The sequence below is a fragment of the Schistocerca serialis genome, chromosome 2 (genome assembly GCF_023864345.2).
Source record: "Schistocerca serialis cubense isolate TAMUIC-IGC-003099 chromosome 2, iqSchSeri2.2, whole genome shotgun sequence".
Lineage (NCBI taxonomy): Eukaryota > Metazoa > Arthropoda > Insecta > Orthoptera > Acrididae > Schistocerca > Schistocerca serialis.
In genome coordinates, this window is record NC_064639.1 from 421024339 (window position 1) to 421034371 (window position 10033).

General features: G+C 42.6%; 1 protein-coding gene across 1 annotated transcript in view; it reads right to left on the minus strand.

The window, feature by feature from the left end:
* The window catches only part of LOC126457279 (MFS-type transporter SLC18B1-like), a 126444-nt gene extending 116749 nt beyond the window's left edge, over nt 1-9695 (minus strand). Inside the window, exon 1 of the mRNA XM_050093444.1 lies at nt 9547-9695. The gene's annotated coding sequence lies outside the window, so the exon portion shown is untranslated. The remainder of the gene's footprint in view (nt 1-9546) is intronic.
* Between the last annotated feature and the right edge of the window lie 338 nt (nt 9696-10033).

Here is a 10033-nt window from a genome sequence, read left to right on the forward strand (position 1 = left end):
GGAGAAAAGGGTAAAGGGAAGAGGTAAGGAAAAGAGGACAAAGGAAGGATGAAGACATACAAGCAGAGAAGGCGAAGAATGCGTTACATTTACGAGCGTCCGTCTCCGGACGTAGGCACAAACTATACTCCCAGAGGGGGAGAAAGGGAAGGAAAGAGCCAGAGGTGTGAGGAGGGGGGGGGGGGGGGGGGGCGAAGATGGGGGATAGGGAAGGATGCGGAAAGGAAGGTATGCAGGCCGGAAAGGAAGGAGGGCCACATTAGCTCGGGGTCCCGTGCTTGCTACACACATATCCACAAAAGAGTTGTGGACCCCCTGGGGGGGGGGTATGTGAAACTGTTGGTGTACAGAGTAAAGTCAGTGACTTGCTCGATATATTCCCTTTTTTGTTTTCAACTTACGAGTATTTAATTACACAGCGTAGGAGTTCTGTTATACAACACTTAATATATTTTCCGTTCTGCTGCTAGGATCTATTTACTATGTATTTATGAGGTCTGAGCGTAGAATCATTGATAAATATACTTTTATGTAGACGCATGAAATGACAATTTCAGAGACTCTGCTCGTCTCATACAGATTTTTTATGTATAGAGACTGAAGCGGCGAATGAAAATTTGAACCCATGTCTCCTTCTTACTAGGGAGGTATGTTAGCCACTAAGCCACATAGGCACAGCGGTTCATGCAAATGGACGGATTACCTTGGCACGCCTCCCTACTCTATCCAAATTCTCACTGCCGCCCCAGTCTGCTTTAAATTCTCCCTTACACACCTTTAGAATTGCCGAGGCACTCTGTCTTCTGGAATAAGATCTCAGCATCGAATTTAAAGTAGACTGGGCGGCAGTGAGAATTCGGATCGAGGAAGGATGCGTGCCAAGGTAATCCGTTCATTTGCATGAACCGCTGTGCCTATGTGGCTTAGTGGCTAACATACCTGCCTAGTAAGCAGGAAGCCCAGTTTCGATTCCCACCCATTGTACAAATTTTCACTCGCCGCTGCAGACTACATACATCAAAAATTTTATGTAGACGACCGCCATTACTCCATGCCCACTTTTGTTTCGACTTTGCAATGTTGACGAAATGAGGTGATAGTGGTCTGTCAGAAGCATACTTGCATGAAGATTCTTATTTCTCCAGCAATTGTGTCATCTGTGACCATTTTACTGCAGTCAGATGAATGTGCCATGTTGCGTAAATCTGGAAACTGATGTGTGAACTTTGTACTGCCAAACTTTTCGATGGCAGCATATACATTTTTAAAACGTTTTCGCGAATTCACATAACAGAACTGAAAAGGCTAGAACAAATGACCCCAACGCACCCACACTAAGCAGCCTACTGGAAACCCACAAGCGAGATATGCCCAGAAGATGCAAGACAAGGATTAAAAATAGTTTACAGAACTTAATATAGTGAAAATTAAGCACAACCAATACTTATAAGAATATACAGTCTACAGTTGCAGGTTAACTTTATCATTTACCTAGGTTTCAACGTTAGTAATAACGTCCTCTTCAGAACATAAATTATTATTTAAATATTTACCTAGTGGAGTGTGGAGTCACACGACGAGGCCCATACAACGGGCTGAAAGTGAATTTGCTACAGCTTGTTTAATGGAAGTGACAAAACCTTGTGGTTATGCATCAAGTTTTATAAAGTTGACTTAGGACATGGCTTGTTTTAGGCAAATATTTAAATAATATTTTATGTTCTGAAGAAGATGTTATTACTAACGTTGAAACCTAGGTAAACGATGAAGTTAACCCGCAACTGTAGGATGTATATTCTTATATAAACAATATTAGTTGTTGTCGCTGTATAAAATGTTAAAAATTACAACCAATACTAACACAGCAAACAATACATCTGGTATTTGTCAACTGACATGCCAGGACTGCAATTTATATTGGACAGACAATATTAGGTACACAGAACGCAAATGAGCACTGAGACATAACAGCTGCCGTCTTACATTGGCAGAACACTTTATGGATATGGACCACAGACGAACAGACAACACCTACCTACAAATTTTGTATATTTTCAACATAATTATCTACACTAAGTTCTCTATGGACACAGGACAAACTGGAGAAAAAACAAATTCAAAAGAGAAAAATCAAACCACAGCATGTGGTAACAAGGTATACATAAATATCTTTTTTTCAAAATTGTGAATACTTCATTAAAAACTCAATCTAATACGTATAGACATTAGCAATTTCCCTGGTATTTATTAGAGAAAAAAAACACTGATGACACTAACTTCAGGAAAAGTTGTCTGGATGAAAACAATGTTTGCTCAAGGTGGGTTCCATCCGAAAACAACTATTTGTAAGCAAAAACGGACAGAAGAGTGAGCTTCAACCTCAAGCTGAGGTAAGCAGAGGTAACATTAGTGCTATTCCAATAGTCCGACTTGATATTTGCGAGCTCTGGTTTTGAGTTGACAACAACACTTTCTCACTATTTGCCATCCATAGCATCTGAAAGTGGTCACTGAAGGCCGAAATCTTAATTGTATTAAAGTGACTGTCCAAAATAAAAAGAATACCTTACAATAAGTCAGTCACCGTCTCCGCAAACATGTCTCTTCCAGAACACAGTATGTCATTCTGAAAGGACAGAAGTCTTCAGAAGTTAAATTTCGGGCGTGCCCCAGGAAAGTGTTAAAGGACTATTACGTTTCACAATATATATAAATGAGCTAGTAGATAACTTCGGAAGTTCCATGGGGCTTTTCGCGGATGATGCTGTAGTATACAGAGAAGCCGTGACGATAGAAAAAGACTTCCAGAAAATCTACTACTTGTGTAGGGAGCGGCAGTAGACCCTGTGAATGTAAACTTCCCCGTCGTATACTACTGATAAAAAGCTCTGGTTTCCAGCCGGGAGATAGTGTTTAAACAGATCGACGTTGGGATGTTTCAGTCTCATTTTGACGATGCTTCATCAGAATAAGAGTATGACAGTCCTCGAAACGTTTTAACACCGCAACCCGGCAGGAAACCCAAGAACTTAACATAAAACTACTGTGTGTTTTGTACTGGGTACGTGAACGGCTAACTAGCGTCTTAAAATTCAACTACCAAAAACGAAACGAAGATCACTGCGTAAATGTGGAAATGGTAACCTAGTATATGTAGTAGTTATCTTCTGTTCAGAGATATTTTGTCGTCCGTGCGGGTTTTGGTCGAAGAATGGATTGGTCGTCCCTTGAGTCTAAGTCACGTGGTTAGTGGCTCCCCCTGCCACGTCCACCCCCTAAGCCAAATATAATGGTGCTTTCTTTAAATTTTGTTACAGTCTTTCGTAGGAAGTGTAGCACGTCTTATGGCTATTTCACCATGCGCTAGAATTTCTGATAAGTGGTTTCCTGGATCATTTACGTCCAGATCTTTGGTAGCTATAGTCTTCAAGGATGTGGTGAACTGTATGTTTCTCCAAGCTCACATGGGAAGTTCTTGTACAGAAGAAATTTCTGGGTTAATTTAGTATGTTTAGTTCTGACACTGCGTAGAGCAATGCCTTCCCTTGTGCTACGTGGCGACGTGTGTAAGGCCTGTGTGTGTTTGATGGTCCTTTGTTTATTGGACAGTGGGATAGCTTACCGTTTGCCTTCCCGTTTGTTCAGGGTGTAGCGTCGAACGCGTGTCCTTAAGTCAGCACTTGGAGTATCTAAGTTCGGATTTTTTTATCCCCTTTGCTTCTGTGGAAAGCTGCGCACTACCTGGAATGACGTCGTGATCCATGTTTCTGTATTTCCGTAATGGATTTGACACGGTGCCCTCTGCAGACTGCTAAGGTACGGGCATATGGAATAGATTCCCAGAAATGTGCTTCGAAGACTTAAGTAATAAAACAACATATGTTGTCCTCTACGGCGAGTGTTCAGAGAGAAGGGTATCGTCGGGAATGTCCCAGGGAAGTGAGATAGGGTCGCTGTTTTCTAGGTACATAAATGATCTAGCGGACAGGGTGAGCAGCAATCTGTAATTGTTTGGTGGTGGTGGTGGTGGTGGTGGTGGTGGTGGTGGTGGTGGTGTGTACGGGAAGGTGTCTAAGTTGACTGTACGAAGATAGAAAATGACAGGCAAAATTTCTAGTTTGGGTGATGAATCGCAACTAGCTCCAAATGTAGAAAAAAATTTTAGTTTATGCAGACGAGTAACATTCGGATACACCGATAGCAGCGTCCTGGTTGACACAGTCACGTCGTTTGATTATCTGGGAGTAACGTTGAAAAGCAATATGAAAAGGAACGAGCATTTGAGGACTGCGGTAAGGAAGGTGTATAGAAGGCTTCGGTTTATTGGGAGAGTTAAGAAAGTAACTGAGATCGCGTGTTGGATGATAGTACGACTTAGTCTTGAGTACTCATCGAAGCCATTCAGAGGCGGGCTACTACAGTTGTTACTGGTAGGCCCGAACAACACGGAATTGTTACGGAGATGCTTTGGGAACTCAAATGGGAATTCCAGTGGCGAAGACGTTCTTTTCGAGGAACACTATAAAACTTAGGGAACCAGCATTTGAAACTGATTGCAGAAAGAGTCTGCTGCCGCCAACATACATTTCGCTTAAGGATCACGAACACAACATACGAGAAATTACGGCTCATACAGAGGCATAAAGAAAGGCTTTCCTCGCTTTGAGAGTGGAGCAGGAAAGGAAGTGACTCGGTGGTACAGTGTATCCTGCGTCATGCACCGTATCGTGGCTTGTAGAGTCTGTATGTAGACATAGATCCAGTGTTCACAGAAACCGACATATCTCTGCACTGTGGAGGGAACGCAGTTGGTAACAGAAGTCAGTGACCAATGGATGTTTCTGATAGCACTTTTCTGTTTCTTGCTATGCACTTTAGGACTCGCATGTAATTGAGGTCTGTCTATGTTAAGTCATTAAGTCCAAAATGTGGATAAATGTATGTTCATAAAAACCATTCAACAGCCAAGCTCTTAAATGTTGAATGGTTTTTTTTACCATTAAAACTTCTTCCTTCAGTACTCTCAAAATGAGAAAATTCAATTTATGTACGTTGCATGTAGAAAACTAAAGTTGGAAGATTGTTGTTTTTATTTAAGTAATGACTAGTTTCGGGTCATGTGAACCCATCTTAAGATCATTCAAAAAGACAAATGGTATATTCCGTAATAGCATGCAGATAATGTTAAGATTGTACATGTGTATCAAAGTAAATTTTTTGCATGAATTCTGGCAATACAAACTCGGCTTTGATACACGAATGCATACAATCTTAACATCGTTTGCATGCTATTACGGAATACTATTTCTGTTTGGAGGATTTAAAAATGGATTCAGGTAACCCAAAACTAGTCATCGCTCAAAGAAAAAACAATCTTGCAACTCTGGTTGTTTTCTAAATCAAACTGGTTAACACATTTGCTGTCCCGTTACCTGTTATTAATCCAGCTTGCTTCAATTACACCAATGTGTGTACTTATAACATGGTATTACATCAAAAAACCCACAGAGCTGTAAAGTTGAGACATTTATAACTTCACCGACGTCAAATGCTTGGTTGAGGATGCCGTGGGGAACTGAGCAGCGTGTGTAGCTGCAGGCCACGGCAGAGCTGCCGGCTCAGGGCACTCCCTCCCCTCCCCGCCCCTTCCACACAGGCGGCTGCACCAGAGCTTAAGTAGGGAAACCTTGTCGGGTGCAACGGCCTTGCAAACACTCCCCGCTCAATTCCCGAGCCCACGCGTTTTTAAAACATGTTAATTTTCTGTAGAGTCTTTACAGTTTAGTATCTGGATTCCTACCCATTCTGAATTTCATATCTTACTGTTCCGGAAGCGACAGTCTTCCTCAAAGGATAATCGCTTGCCACTTTAAGGTAGCAATGGGCGGAAGTTCTCCAGTCTGGTATCTAGTCACTTCTACGTCGACAGGAATAAGGCATTCAGATATGAAAGAGTTGCCCTCTTGTAGTCCACAATTTAAGGAATGAGACGCGAGGACACCGTGACCACTTATTGTAATGAAGAGAGAGCCTACCTTTCACATTTACATCGTATTGACATAGCCTGAACGCTCCACAGTTTTCTGTTACTCTACATCTGAACTCTTCCAGATAACTATAAGCAACTTAGTATCCTTTATTTCTTTTGAAGTATTCTAAAACATGCTAAGAAAACATTCCTCCGCACGTGGCCTAATCTCCCGTTAAAGACCTACCGTAAGGTGGGGTAGAACCTCTTTACTATTTTGAGTATACTTTAAGAATGCATACAATTCGTTAGAGCGTGTTTAACTATCGAAGATTCTTTGATCTGGGTAAATTCTTGAATACCTTATCCAAACCTATTTCAGTATATCTTAGTCGTTATGATTGAGTCACTATTTCACACCAGACTCTTCAAAAATATGTTCAAGGAGTAACACGCAAGAGGTTACTTTTTGCAGTTACTATTTTGATTTTTTTTGGCAGCGGGGCAAAAATACAACACGAAAAAGCTTATGTATAATATTGTTCGAAACTTTTTGAAATTTCTGAGATATAAAAGTAGCATAGATGTGGTCCAGAGGAATAAAGAACTGGTTTATGAAAAGAAGGCTGATCCAAATTCTACAATTTCCGCTAACACGGTAACCTACGTCTGCTTTGACCCATGACGTCACAAATATGGCGGAAACAAAAACAAACACACACACTTTCCACAAGAAGCCTGATGACACTAACGGGACAAGCGCGGGAAATGGAGTGTTTTGGGTGGGGGGCAAACGAAATATAAACAAATTTAGACGCCTTGCGTAGCTACAACGTGTAAGTGAAGACAGCCATGCATGAATACCCACCCACCTCCCCAGGGGTCGTAACCCCTGCAACCCATGGAAGATAAAGATGCTTCAGTAGCTGATTAGTGATTTTTGTCTTTAAAAAAATCTCACGGGATAGAACGAACAGATCAGAAAAGTAAATAAAATAAAACAGAACTGGAGACAGCCACACTCAAACCAAACTCCGCGCCGTCATGACGTCACACACGACAACACCCTTACGTCACGGGTCAAAGCCGACGCGTGGGATCGGACGCTTCTGTCGACCCGTAAGAGCTATCATATTGCGCTTCCATGAGGCGCTCCGTTCGTTCTCTTTGTGATGGGCACCCCACTAAAGACAAAGACAAAAAACCGGACAACTGGGAGTAGGATTCGTGTTCTGAGAGCACTGTACAAACATAATTAGGTATGCAGATATTTCATGTAAAGGTTTTGGTATGTTTGCGAGTATCAAATTACATGACCTAAATGACTATCTTGATTTCATTGACTTAGAAGGCTCCATCTTTTGCACCGCCAAGGGCCATGAATCTCAACCTGACACCTCTACCCATTCCTGAGAAAAAGGAATCTGGACCGACGTATAAGAAACAGATCCTGTAAGTATTCAGTTTTTACCGACTGAGTTACGGAAGCCTAAAAGAAACAGCCGCTTAAGCATGGTAAAACTGCTTTTGGCAGCTCATCAACAAACAGTTTTTATTCCCTGTTTCTTTGATGTTTAATATAGATTCACTCCTATGTAAACTTCAACAGCTACCAGATCTACGAGAGCTGAAAACCCAGTAGCTGCATATGCCTTATCCTCCCACTTCCATCAGCAAGCGGGAGCATCGCATCTGTTGATCAAGATTCCTGTACAGTCGACCTGGATTCTTCCCTGCGGCAGAGTGCGAACGGAAGTATTGTTGTACCTAATCCATAACTCCCACTTTAAATAAAGGCCAAGTATTTCGCACGATCTCATGTTTTAGGTACCGGGAGAACGGCTTCTCTTTGCTTAAGGAGGTAAGCGCGCACAGTCTACACAACTACTCTGGTAGTCTGCAGGTACCTGTGTGCATTCGCAGAACGGGCGTTCTCCTAGCCACTGTCAGTACACGCATTTAGAGGAAGTAATATTTTTGTGATCATTCTTTTCCAAAGTCTGTTGCTGCAGTAGTTTGTGTGTGTGTGTGTGTGTGTGTGTGTGTGTGTGTGTGTGTGTGTGTGTGTGTGGTGTATTTAAAACAATGTGGCGGAATCAGAGGTAACTGAAATTTTACGTCTTTAAATTCGCAATATAAAAGTGCTTGCCACACAGGGTAAACTACATACTGTTTACCAACACTGATGTTACTTTTTTTTCACAGCGCAAAATCTCATTTTTAGTACCTAAAAGGTACATTACGTTCCCAATTTTCCGTTTATTTTTGTGGCACATTTCATGCATATGGCTTTACAAGGAATTTGATTTTCTTGAAGACCTATTCAATGTTTACACCGTAGCAACTGGAATATCCGTCTGATGGGACTGTCCAGGCTTGACAGCTAATGGAGAAAAGCAGGCTTTCTAAAATTATTATGCCTTCTTATAACAGCTGCAGCGGTAAAGGAACGGGATAGTTTTAAATATATATTGATGCATTATGCGTTGGAAGAATCATAGCTCCTAATTGGCTAATGTTTCTAATGAAGCTAACATTTCCGCATAAACGAATGTGCTATCTTCGGAGTACTTTCCAATTGTTGGAACTCAAAATATTCAATTCGGGTTAGTTTCCGACGGAAAACGGAATATTTGGGATTAAAGCCCGGCGACGATGAAGTCTTTTAAAAGTGAGCGCAAGTTTCTATAAAAGAAAGGGGAATGTAAACTCCCATAGCGTTTTCAAGGGAAAAGAGTCTTTTTTGCCTTAAACGATTTTCAGAAACCACGGATGTTGCTATTTTAATTTCTATTGCTTGAATGTTAAATTTTGTTGGTTGGAATTATGATTTTATCTAGTTCCTTCTTTGAGAAAGCTTTTTGTCAGAAGGGGACTGTCAACGCCGATCAAAACATAGCGAGAGTTAAGGAGCAGCTCGCTCCTCCTGCTCCTGCTCCTCCTCCTCCCCCCCCCCCCCCCCTCCCCTCACACACCACCCTCGCACGTTTCCTAGTTCATGTAAGATGTGTGTACATAATGTGCAACAAAACACTCAGATTTATGTAATATGTATCTTCAAATGTACCTTGTCGTTAAATATTGACCTTGGGCTACACTACAGACTAGATTGTTACCACGACCTCTAATGTTCAAATTCGTCGGCTCCACCGACTCGTCAATTGCCACCTTCCTAATAAAGTTAAAATTCGGATTACGGCACAGATCAGTATTACCACAACCAAAATTTTGAGAGGGAGACAATATCAGAGTCGAAACGTCACAGTTGCCGTCGTAGCACGAAAACGAAATTTACCCACTACCCTAACAATCACGAAAGCATTATGGTTGTTAGTTTAAAGATGTTTAGAAGTTACGTCTTCACATTATTTAAAGTTTGAAAAGTGACCGTTCGCACGGAAATAGACGTAAACATGGATACACCGCTCGAGACAAATGTAACTTACAGCAGCTGTTGAAAGAAAGAAAGAAAGCACAGTACACCTGGCAAACACCACACATCGACGAAATCTGGAGACGAGAGTGAGCGTGTACAGTCCCTGGAGAGCTAAAAATAGAGCGTGGCGCCGCCGCCGTACCTCGAGTGGCGTGCCGATGGTCCAATCCTCTCAGGTGTGCCTGGGGCGCTGTAGCATCGCGAGTCTGCTATCTGTGGCGATGGCGCTGACCGCTGCGCTCGACTGGCCGCACGCTACCTCAGGCCCTCCGTCGCGCGCGACTCCAGCAGGCGCAGCCACCGCGCATGCGCGCAGCGCCTTTACGTAACGCTCCAGTCCCGTGACCCTCCAGACCACGTGGGCTCCGCACCTCCGCCGCTCACCTGGGAATCACGTGAGCACCGGTTCGCCTTAGCCTTTATTAAGAGAAAACGCATTTCTCGGGGGCAATGCTTTCCTCAACAGCAAATTATTGACGATGGGACTGGCCAGAGAAAATCTCTAAACAAATCACTTACCGGTGGTAAGCTTTTCATTTTGCGAAGGGCTTTCAGTCCGGAACCGCGCGACCGCTCCTGTCGCAGGTTCGAATCCTGCCTCGGGCATGGATGTGTGATGTCCTTAGGTT